The sequence below is a fragment of the Piliocolobus tephrosceles genome, chromosome 6 (assembly GCF_002776525.5).
Source record: "Piliocolobus tephrosceles isolate RC106 chromosome 6, ASM277652v3, whole genome shotgun sequence".
NCBI classification, from domain to species: Eukaryota; Metazoa; Chordata; class Mammalia; order Primates; family Cercopithecidae; genus Piliocolobus; species Piliocolobus tephrosceles.
The window spans coordinates 145125927-145138325 of record NC_045439.1 but is presented as its reverse complement, the minus strand read 5'-3'; the positions used below and the strand labels follow the sequence as shown (position 1 = coordinate 145138325).

Here is a 12399-nt window from a genome sequence, read left to right as displayed (position 1 = left end):
AGTGGAAAAACAAAAGTAGTTTATTAATGTATTATAAAAGAAGGTAAGAAATTAGAGAAAAACACAAAACAGGTTGACAAAAAATAAATAGCAGATTGACAGATATAGATGGAAATATATTGGTTATCACGTTAAATGTTAAAAGGGTAAATGCTCCAAATAGGAGACCAAGTTAAAATCAACTGAAAAATGATATGATATTCATAAGAGACATACTTAAATATAAAACTATAGAAAGATTGAAAGCAAAAGGATAGAAATAGATGGCATGCAAAGAATAACCAATAGAAAGATGTTATAAAGTGTACTTTAAGGCAAGAAGCATCACTTCAAATAAAGGTGTATCATAATGAAGGGTCAAACCATCAGGGAAATATAAAAATTCTAACATTATAAGCCTCTAATATTTAGTTTCAGTATCTGGAAGACAAATTTGGAAGGATACAAGTGATTAGAAAAATTTGATGTAATTGGCATATATTAAACTCTATGTCCTACAACTGCTAAATGCACATTCTTTTCCAGTGCATGTGAAACATTTGATAAAATTAATCATGTGCTGAACCATGGAGCTAGTCCCTGTAAATTTCAATGGATTGAAAGTATCGGTAGTATGTTCTTTGACCACAGTGGAATTGAGCTGTAAATGAACAAAAAGATAAGTGGACAATTCTCAAATGTTTAGAAATTAAGCAGCATATTTCTAAATTACAATAAAAGTGGAAAAACATTTTGAACTAAATGGTAATGAGTATGATATAACAAAATATATGGAGTACAGTTAAAATTATTCTAAGAGAAAAACACTTTTAAGTGCATACATTAGAAAGTGAGCAGGTTTGGAAATGATCTTAACTTTCATCTCAAGAAGGTAGGAAAAACCTCCAAAAACTCAAGACAGTGGAAGGAAGACAATAATAAAGAAATAAATGAAATCGAGATCATTTGTACAGTAGAGGAAAATCTGCAATGCCAAATTTTGGCTCCTGGAAAAGAATTTAAAAAATAAGTAAGCAAGAAACAATAATCAAGAAAAAAAATTTTTTTCAAAAGCAGAAATTGTCAATATCAAGAATAAAAATGTGGATATCACTGCAGATACTGCACAGATTAAAAGGATACCCCAAGGCAGGTGGATCACAAGGTCAGGAGATCAAGACCATCCTGGCTAACCACAGTGAAACCCCATCTCTACTAAAACACCAAAAATTAGCCAGACATGGTGGCATGCGCCTGTACTCCCAGCTACTCGGGAGGCTGAGGCAGGAGAATCACTTGAACCTGGGAGGCAGAGGTTGCAGTGAGCCGAGATTGCGCCATTGCACTCCAGCCTGGGCGAAAGAGCAAGACTCCTTCTTTTTTTTTTTTTTTTTAAAAAAAAAGGCTGTTATGGATAAATTGATACCAATAAATTTGATAATTAAGATCAATTGGACAAACTCATTTGAAAACACAACTCAGTTAAACTAACTCAAGAAGTAAGAAATCTGACTAAAATCTATTAAAATAAAATTTGTAGTTTAAAATCTCACAAAGACATCTCCAGGCCCATTTCACCATTGAATACTTCCACATATTTAAGGAAGCAATAACACAAATCTTTTTATAAACTCTTTCAGAGAAATGGTAAAAGAATGTATCATAACTTTTTTTCCCAACTTGGCTTATGAGAACAGTGAAACCTTCAAGTCAAACATAAAGGATACTGTAATAACAGAAAATTGCAAGTCATATCTCATAAGCATAGTTGTGAAAGTCTTAAAGTATTATTAGTACATTGAATCCAGTGATCTATAAAAAATGATAATACCTCATTCCGTAAATGCAAGGTTGATTTACCATTCAAAAATTAATGAATGATTTACTACATTGTACAAATAAAAGAATAATCATCTCAGTAAATACAGGAAAAGTATTGGGTAAAATTCAAAACTCATTCATTATTCAAAAAATCACAGAAGATATATATATATGGATGGATGTATATGTATATAGAGAGAGCTTGGATCTAAAATACATAAAAAGCATCCACAGATCAGTAGCAAAGACAATTTTCATCTCTGTAAAAAACTGAGCAAATGTACTTCACAAAAGTAGATTTCTCTTTTCTTTTCTTTTCCTTTTTTTTTTTTTTTTTTGACACAGGTTGTCCAGGCTGGAGTGTAATGGTATAATCTTGGCTCAAGCCAGGCGCGGTGACTCAAGCCTGTAATCCCAGCACTTTGGGAGGCGGAGACGGGCGGATCACGAGGTCAGGAGATGGAGACCATCCTGGCTAACCCAGTGAAACCCCGTCTCTACTAAAAAATACAAAAAACTAGCCGGACGAGGTGGCGGGCGCCTGTAGTCCCAGCTACTCGGGAGGCTGAGGCAGGCGTAAACCCGGGAGGCAGAGCTTGCAGTGAGCTGAGATCCGGCCACTGCAGTCCAGCCTGGGCGACAGAGCGAGACTCCGTCTCAAAAAAAAATATTAATAATAATCTTGGCTCACTGCAGCCTTGACTACCTGAGCTCAAGTGATCCTCCCACCTCAGCCTCCTCAGTTGCTGGGACTACATGTGTGCACCACCATGCCTGGCTAATTTTTTTGTATTCTTAGTAGAAACAGAGTTTTACCATGTTGCTCAGGCTAGACTTGAACTTTTGGGCTCAAGCAATCTGTCTCCCTAGGCCTCCCAAAGTGTTGGGATTACTACAGTCATGAGCCACTATGCCTGGCCAAAACTGGATTTCTACATAACCAAAAACATACAAAAAGGTCTCCAGCATCACCAATCATCAGGAACATGCAAATTAAAACACAGTGAGATATATCATATACTCATTTGAATGACGAAAACGGAAAACAAAACTTTTAATACATTGCTGGTAGGAGTGTAGGTTGGCCAATACACTCTTTAAATTATTTCGTAGTATCTATCAAACCTTTTAAGCATAAGCATTTCTCATGACTCAGCAATACCCCTGCAAGACATATACCCAACAGATATATGTATGTATTTGTGCCAAAGCACAATATCAACATTATATGAAACATACCGAAACTTAGAAGAAACGTGTCTATTATCAGTAGAATGAATATATAAAATATACTGTCTTTATATAATGGAATAAAGTCTAGTAATGAGATTAAACTATTGATACTCATGCAGAAGATGGGTGATTTCTGCATTTCCAACTGACGTACCTGATTCCTCTCATTAGGACTGGCTGGACAGTGGGTGCAGCCCACGGAGGGCGAGCCGAAGCAGGGCAGGGCATTGCCTCACCCAGGAAGCACAAGGGGTTGGGGGATTTCCCTTTCCTAGCCAAGGGAAACCGTTACAGACTGTACCTGGAAAAACAGGGCACTTCCACCCAAATACTGTGTTTTTCACACAGTCTTAGCAACCAGCAGACCAGGAGATTCTCTCCCGTGCCTGGCTTGGCGGGTCCCACGCCCACAGAACCTTGTTCACTGCTAGCACAGCAGTGGGATAGACCTGCGAGGCTGCAACCTGGCAGGGGGAGGGGCGTCCGCCATTGCTGAGGCTTGAGTAGGTAAACAAAGTGGCCAGGAGGCTCTAACTGGTTGGAGCCCTCCACAACTCAGCAAGGCCTACTGCCTCTAGACTCCACCTCTGTGGGCAGGACATAGCTAAACAGATGGCAGCAGAAACTTCTGCAGACTTAAACGTTCCTGTCTGACTGCTCTGAAGAGAGCAGTGGTTCTCCCAGCATGGTGTTTGAGCTCTGAGAACGGACAGACTGACTCCTCAAGTGGGTCCCTGACTCCTGTGTAGCCTAACTGGGACACACCTTCCAGTAGGGGCCGACAGACACTTCATACAGGCGGGTGCCTCTCTGGGTCGAAGCTTCCAGAGGAAGGATTAGGCAGCAATATTTGCTGTTCTGCAATATTTGCTGTTCTGCAGCCTCTGCTGGTGATACCCAGGCAAACAGGATCTGGAGTGGACCTCCAGCAAATTCCAACAGACCTGTAGCTGAGGGACCTGACTGTTAGAAGGAAAACTAACAAATGGAAAGGAATATCATCAACATTAACAAAAACGAAATCCACACCAAAACCCCATCAGTAGGTGACCAACATCAAAGACCAAAGGCAGATAAAACCACAAAGATGAGGAGAAACCAGAGCAGAAAAGTTGAAAATTCTAAAAACCAGAGCGCCTCTTCTCTTCCAAAGGATTGCAGCTCCTCGCCAGCAACAGAACAAAGCTAGATGGAGAATGACTTTCACAAGTTGACAGAAGTAGACTTCAGAAGGTCAGTAATAACAAAATTCTCTGAGCTAAAGGAGCGTGTTCTGACCCATCACAAGGAAGCTAAAAACCTTGAAAAAAGGTTAGACGAATGGCTAACTAGAATAAACAGTGTAGAGAAGACCTTAAATGACCTGATGGAGCTGAAAACCATGGCACAAGAACTTCGTGACGCATGCACAAGCTTCAATAACTGATTCGATCAAGTAGAAGAAAGGATATCAGTGATTGCAGATGAAATTAATGAAATAAAGCGAGAAGACAAGATTAGAGAAAACAGAATGAAAAGAAAGGAACAAAGCCTCCAAGAAAGATGGGACTATGTGAAAAGACCAAATCTACGTTTGGTGTACTGAAAGCAATGGGGAGAATGGAACCAAGTTGGAAAACACTCTTCAGAATGTTTTCCAGGAGAACTTCCCCATCCTAGCAAGGCAGGCCAACATTCAAATTCAGGAAATATGGAGAACACCACAAAGATACTCCTCAAGAAGAGCAACCCCAAGACACGTAATTGTCAGATTCACTAAGGTTGAAATGAAGGAAAGAGTATTAAGGGCAGCCAGAGAGAAAGGTTGGGTTACCCACAAAGGGAAGCCCATCAGACTAACTAACAGCAGATCTCTCTGCATAAACCCTACAAGCCAGAAAGAAGAGAGTGGGGCCCAATATTCAACATTCTTAAAGAAAAGAATTTTCAACCCAGAATTTCATATCCAGCCAAACTTCAAAAGTGCTTCAAAAGTGAAGGAGAAATAAAATCCTTTACAGACAAGCAAATGCTGAGGGATTTTGTCACCACCAGGCCTGCCTTACAAGAGCTCCTAAAGGAAGCACTAAACATGGAAAGGAATAAGTGATACCAGCCACTGCAAAAACATGCCAAACTGTAAAGACCATCAATGCTATGAAGAAATTGCATCAATTAACAGACAAAATAACCAACTAACATCATAATGACAGGATCAAATTCACACATAACAATATTAACCTTAAATGTAAACGGGCTAAATGCCCCAATTAAAAGACACAGACTGGCAAATTGGATAGAGTCAAGACCCATCAGTGTGCTGTATTCAGGAGACCCATCTCATGTGCAGAGACACACATAGGCTCAAAATAAAGGGATGGAGGAAGATCTGCCAAGCAAATGGAAACCAAAAAACAAAAAACAAAAACAAACACAAAGCAGGGGTTGCAATCCTAGTCTCTGATAAAACAGACTTTAAGCCAACAAAGATCAAAAGAGACAAAGAAGGCCATTACATAATGGTAAAGGGATCAATTCAACAAGGAGAGCTAACTATCCTAAATATATATGCACCCAATACAGGAGCACCCAGATTCATAAAGCAAGTCCTAAGAGACCTAAAAAGAGACTTAGACTCCCACACAATAATAATTGGAGACTGTAACACCACACTGTCAGTATTAGATCAACGAGACGGAAGGTTAACAAAGAATATCCAGGACTTGAACTCAGCTCTGCACCAAGTGGACCTAATAGACATCTACAGAACTCTCCACCCCAAATCAACAGAATATACATTCTTCTCAGGACCACATTGCACTTATTCTAAAATTGACCACATAGTTGGAAGTAAAGCACTCCTCAGCAAATGTAAAAGAACAGAAATCACAACAAACTGTCGATCAAGTTAGAACTCAGGATTAAGAAACTCACTCAAAACCACACAACTACATGGAAACGCAACAACCTACTCCTGAATGACTACTGGGTAAATAACGAAATGAAGGAAGAAATAAAAGTGTTCTTTGAAACCAATGAGAACAAAGACACAATGTACCAGAATCTCTGAGACACATTTAAAGCAGTATGTAGAGGGAAATTTATAGCACTAAACGCCCACAGGAGAAAGCAGGAATATTCTAAAATCAACACCCTAACATCACAATTAAAAGAACTAGAGGGTGGCTCAAGCCTGTAATCCCAGCACTTTGGGAGGCCGAGACAGGCGGATCACGAGGTCAGGAGATTGAGACCATCCTGGCTAACACAGTGAAACCCCGTCTCTACTAAAAAATACAAAAATCTAGCCGGACGAGCTGGCGGGCGCCTGTAGTCCCAGCTACTCGGGAGGCTGAGGCAGGAGAATGGCGTGAACCCGGGAGGCGGAGCTTGCAGTGAGCTGAGATCCGGCCACTGCAGTCCAGCCTGGGCGACAGAGCGAGACTCCGTCTCAAAAAAAAAAAAAAAAAAAGAACTAGAGAGGCAAGAGCAAACAAATTCAAAAGCTAGCAGAAGGCAAAAAGTAACTAATATTAGAGCAGAACTGAAGGAGATAGAGACACAAAAAACACTTGAAAAAATCATTGAATCCAGAAACTGATTTTTTGAAAAGATCAACAAAATTGATAAATCGCTAGCAAGACTAATAAGAAAAGAGAGAAGAATCAAATAGATGCAATAAAAAATGATACGGGGTATCACCACCGATCCCACAGAAATGGAGACTACCATCAGAGATTACTATAAACACCTCTATGCAAATGACCTAGAAAATCTAGAAGATATGGGCAAATTCCTGGATACATACACCCTCCCAAGACTAAACCAGGAGGAAGTTGAATCTCTGAATAGACCAATAACAGGCTCTGAAATTGAGGCAATCATTAATAGTCTACCAACCAAAAAAAGTCCCAGACCAGACGGATTCACAGCCAAATTCTACCAGAGGTACAAAGAGGGGCTGGTACCATTCCTTCTGAAACTATTCCAATCAACAGAAAAAGAGGGAATCCTCCCTAACTCATTTTATGAGACCAGCATCATCCTGATACCCAAGCCTGGCAGAGACACAACAAGAAAAAGAGAATTTTAGACCAATATCCCTGATGAACATCGATGCAAAAATCCTTAATAAAATACTGGCAAGCTGAATCCAGCAGCACATCAAAAAGCTTACTCACCATGATCAAGTTGGCTTCATCCCTGGGATGCAAGGCTGGTTCAGTATATGCAAATCAATAAATGTAATTCATCACATAAACAGAATCAAAGACAAAAACCACATGATTATCTCAATAAATGCAGAAAAGGCCTTTGACAAAATTCAATAGCACTTTGTGCTAAATCTCTCAATAAACTAGGTGTTGATGGAACATATCTCAAAATAATAAGAGCTGTTTATGACAAAGCCAATATCATACTGAATGGGCAAAAGCTGGAAGCATTCCCTTTGAAAACCGGCACAAGACAGGGATGCCCTCTCTCACCACTCCTTTTTGACATAGTGTTGGAATTTTTGGCCAGCGCAATCAGGCAAGAGAAAGAAATAAAGGGTATTCAGTTAGGAAAAGAGGAAGTCAAATTGTCCCTGTTCGCAGATGACATGATTGTATATTTAGAAAACTCCATCATCTCAGCCGCAAATTTTAAGCTGATAAGCAACTTCAGCAATGTCTCAGGATACAAGAATCAATGTGCAAAAATCACAAGCTTTCCTATACACCAATAACAGACAAACAGAGAGCCAAATCATGAGTGAACTCCCATTCACAATTGCTACCAAGAGAATAAAATACCTAGGAAACCAACTTACAAGGGACGTGAAGGACCTCTTCAAGGAGAACTACAAACCACTGCTCAAGGAAATAAAAGAGGACACAAACAAATGGAAGAACATTCCATGCTCATGGATAGGAAGAATCAATATTGTGAAAATGGCCATACTGCCCAAGATAATTTATAGATTCAGTGCTATCCCCTTCAGGCTACCAATGACTTTCTTCACAGAATTGGAAAAAACTACCTTAAAGTTCATATGGAACCAAAAAGGAGCCCGCATAGCCAAGACAATCCTAAGCAAAAGGAACAAAGCTGGCGGCATCACACTACCTGACTTCAAACTGTATTATAAGGCTACAATAACCAAAACAGCATGGTACTGGTATCAAAACACATATATAGACCAATGGAACAGAACAGTGGCCACAGAAGTAACACCACACATCTACAACCATCTGATCTTTGACAAACGTGACAGAAACAAGAAATGAGGAAAGGATTCCCTATTTAATAAATGGTGCTGGGAAAACTGGCTAGCCACATGTAGAAAGCTGAAACTGGATCCCTTCCTTACACCTTAAACAAAAATTAATTCAAGATGGATTAAAGACTTAAATGTTAGACCTAAAACCATAAAAACCCTAGAAGAAAACCTAGGCAATACCATTCAGGACGTAGGCGTGGGCAACAACTTCATGACTAAAACACAAAAAGCAATGGCAACAAAAGCCAAAATAGACCAATGGGGTCTAATTAAACTAAAGAGCGTCTGCAGAGCAAAATAAATTACCATCAGAGTAAACAGGCAACCTACAGAATGGGAGAAAATTTTTGCAATCTACCCATCTGACAAAGGGCTCATACCCAGAATCTACAAAGAACTTAAACAAATTTACAAGAAAAAAACCCCATCAAAAAGTAGGCAAAGGATATGCACAGACAGTTCTCAAAAGAAGCCATTTATGCAGCCAACAGACACATGAAAAAATACTCATCATCACTGGTCATCAGAGAAATGCAAATTAAAACCACAATGAGATACTATCTCATGCCAGTTAGAATGGCAGTCATTAAAAAGTCAGGAAACAAAAGATGCTGGCTGGAGAGGATGTGGAGAAATAGGAATGCTTTTACACTGTTGATGAGCATGTAAATTAGTTCAACCATTGTGGAAAACAGTGTGGCAGTTCCTCAAGGATCTAGAACTAGACATTCCATTTGACCCAGCGACCCCTTTACTGAGTATATACCCAGAGGATTATAAATCATGCTACTATAAAGACACATGCTTACATATGTTTGTTGTGGCACTACTCATAATAGCAAAGACTTGGAACCAACCCAAATGTCCATCAGTGATAGACTGGATTAAGAAAATGTGGCACATATACATCATGGAATACTATGCAGCCATAAAGAAAGGATTAATTCATGTCCTTTGCAGGGACGTGGATGAAGCTGGAAACCGTCATTCTCAGCAAACTATCACAAGGACAGAAAACCAAACACTGCATGTTCTCACTCACAGGTGGGAATTGAACAATGAGAACACTTGGACAGAGGGTTGGGAAAATCACACACCGGGGCCTGTTGGAGGGTGGGGGCCTGGGAGAGGGGATAGCATTAGGAGAAATACCTAATGTAAATGATGAGTTGATGGGTGCAGCAAACCAACATGGCACATGTATACCTATGTAATAAACCTGCACGTTCTGCATATGTACCCTAGAACTTATAATAAAAAAAATCTATTAAACAATTTTCATTAAAGCCTTAAAATCAAATCTTGACCCTAGGTATTCAAAAGAAAGTCAGAACTTAAATCAATTAAAAATTATCAGTTGTATGTCATAGAGCAAATTAGAACAGGTGCAAAATTAATATCTTTGTATTGTTAATTACCTAGGTATTGTATTCTAACTTGCTTTGCATCATTTTCAAACTGTTATGTTTACATGTACTTTTATGTACTTTTACATATCAATAATATTAATGTAAAAAGTGCAAAAGAAAAAAATTTATTGATGCAAACATAATGTTGACTGCAAGTTAGAGACAAAAGAGTACATTTAAACCAAGTTCAAAAATAGATTAAACTAACTCTTGGTGCACATACTGTGTTTTTCCATTTACATAACATCCAAAAGCAGGTAAAACTAATTTTTAGTGACAGAAGTACAGATACTGGTTATTTGTGAAGGGTAAAGGGCATGGTGGCTGGAAGAGACCTAGGGGAATTTTAAACTGTTGGTAATATTTGTTTCTTAATTTGGGTCTTTGTGAAAATCCTTTAAGCTGTAACTTGCAATGTGTGTATGTCATAGCTCCATAAAGATTTTATTTAAAATACTCATGAAGTTAGTTTAAATGAAAAATAACTATGAAACAAAAACTATTAAAATATATTTTTAGAAAAGTACTCAGAATTAAATTTTTTTCCATTGAAAAAAGTAAAATTAATTTGTCTCTTCATTTCAAGAAATAGAATATTCTAGCATGTTTGCTTTAGATTAGTTTCAAATCAAATATTTTATAAGTTTTTGTTTAATACCTAAAAATATTTTGTTATTTTGCTTTCACAAGTTATAACATTTCTAATACCATAGGAATTTAAATAAACAGAATATGTATTTGCACATCTGCGTCCCAGCATTAGGAAAACATTTGGCTAAAATTTAATCATTACAGCAAGCCTTATTCTATTCTATTTCTATAATAATTTTTTCAGTATTTGACATATACCAGGTTGTCATGCTGTATATGTTCAACTTAATCTTTACAACAACCTCTGAAGTAGAAAGGAGGTATTTCTGTTGCAAATGTGAATAACCTAGCCAAGTTCACGTAGTGACAAGGCAAAACTTTTAATATACATCCTCTAAATATTCCAAGATTGTGTCCATTCTGCCTCAGACTTGGAAATGCTTTTCAGAGATGTTGTCTCTGAAATTTAACATATGTCAAAATAGACATGAAATTAATGCTCTAAGAATTAAGTGCTGGAATGCAGAGTATGTAGATACAAATACTCTATGTACTCTGCATACTCTGCATACTCTGATGCAAAATAATCCTGATAATACTGATACAAACTAATAAACTTATTATGCCATCCCTTATTTAAAATTATCTGGTGGCTTCCTTTCTGTAGCTACTTTGCTCTGCCCAACTTTGTAGTTTTTTATTTCCTGTGCCTAAAAGATCCTGCTTTCTTTACTTATCTATTACTTGCTTTCCAACACTAAGGTTTAACATCAGGTCTTTTCAAGATCATTAGTTGTTTGTTATCCAGCCCAGTCTTTCCTGATCTAGCTATCTCTCTTCTGTGGTTCCATAATACTTAATAAATCTATTTATAATTTTACTTATCTTCACACACTAACTCTTTTTCTTTTGAGACAGTTTTGCTCTTCTCACCCAGGCTGGAGTACAGTGGCGTGATCTTGGCTCACTGCAATCCTGCTTCCTGTGTTCAAGTAATTCTCCTGCCTCAGCCTCCTGAGTAGCTGGGATTACAGGCACCTGCTCCATGCCTGGCTAATTTTTATATTTTTAGTAGAGATGGGGTTTCCCCATATGGGCCAGGCTGGGCTTGAACTCCTGACCTTAGGTGATCCACCTGCCTCGGCCTCCCAAAATGCTGGGATTACAGGTGTGAGCAGTGGCTCTGGGCCTAACACTACTAGTCTTAAGCAGAAGGCCTTGATTTTGTTTTCTTGGTACCTAACACATAAATAACAAATTTATGAATGTAAGGCTGGAAAGTAGAAATTAGAATCAGTTCACGTAAGTTCTTGAGTATGAGACTCAAGAATGTTTGTACTTTAGTTTGCTATATACTAATTAGCCACTAAAGGTTTTTGAGGATAATAAAACAGATTATATATACTATAGAATATTTTAAAAGGGGAAATATGAATATGGGGAAAACTGGCCAAGACACTGTTGAAGTAGTCTAATTGGTTAGTGATACAGTTTTGAGCTGAGGTGATGACACTTACAAAGGAAAAAATAGAGACAATGAACTGATTGACTTGGCAACTGGTTGGATGCAGGTTAAAGAAGAAAATGGAATATACAGTTAGGGAAGGATAATGGTGCAGGAGAAGGAAAGACAGATTTGCGAAACAATTTTCAGTCTCAAAGATAATACCTGCCATTTTTCTTTTCAGTGAATTACTTCAAATAGTCTTAAGGGTAAGCTGTTCTGTGGCAGTCACATAGACTATAAAGTAAACTATAGGTTAATAAAGTATGATATTGGCCGGACACAGTGGCTCACACCTGTAATCCCAGCACTTTGGGAGGCCAAGGCGGGCAGATCGCTTGAGGACAGGAGTTTGAGACCAGCCTGGCCAACATGATGAAACCCCGTGTGTACTAAAACTACAAATATCAGCTGGGCGTGGTGGCACGCACCTGTAGTCCCAGCTACTCGGGAGGCTGACGCATGAGAATCGCTGGAACCTGGGAAGCGGAGGTTGCAGAGAGTTGAGATCGCATCATTGCACTCCAGCCTGGGTGACAGAGAGAGACTCTGTCATAAATAATAGATAGATAGATAGATAGATAGATAGATAGATAGATAGATAGATAGATAGATAGATA

At 38.5% G+C, this 12399-nt stretch overlaps 1 protein-coding gene across 7 annotated transcripts in view; it reads left to right on the top strand.

Annotated features, from left to right (window-relative positions):
- The window catches only part of MYO9A (myosin IXA), a 312565-nt gene that overhangs the window by 265896 nt on the left and 34270 nt on the right, over window positions 1-12399 (top strand). The window lies entirely within an intron of this gene.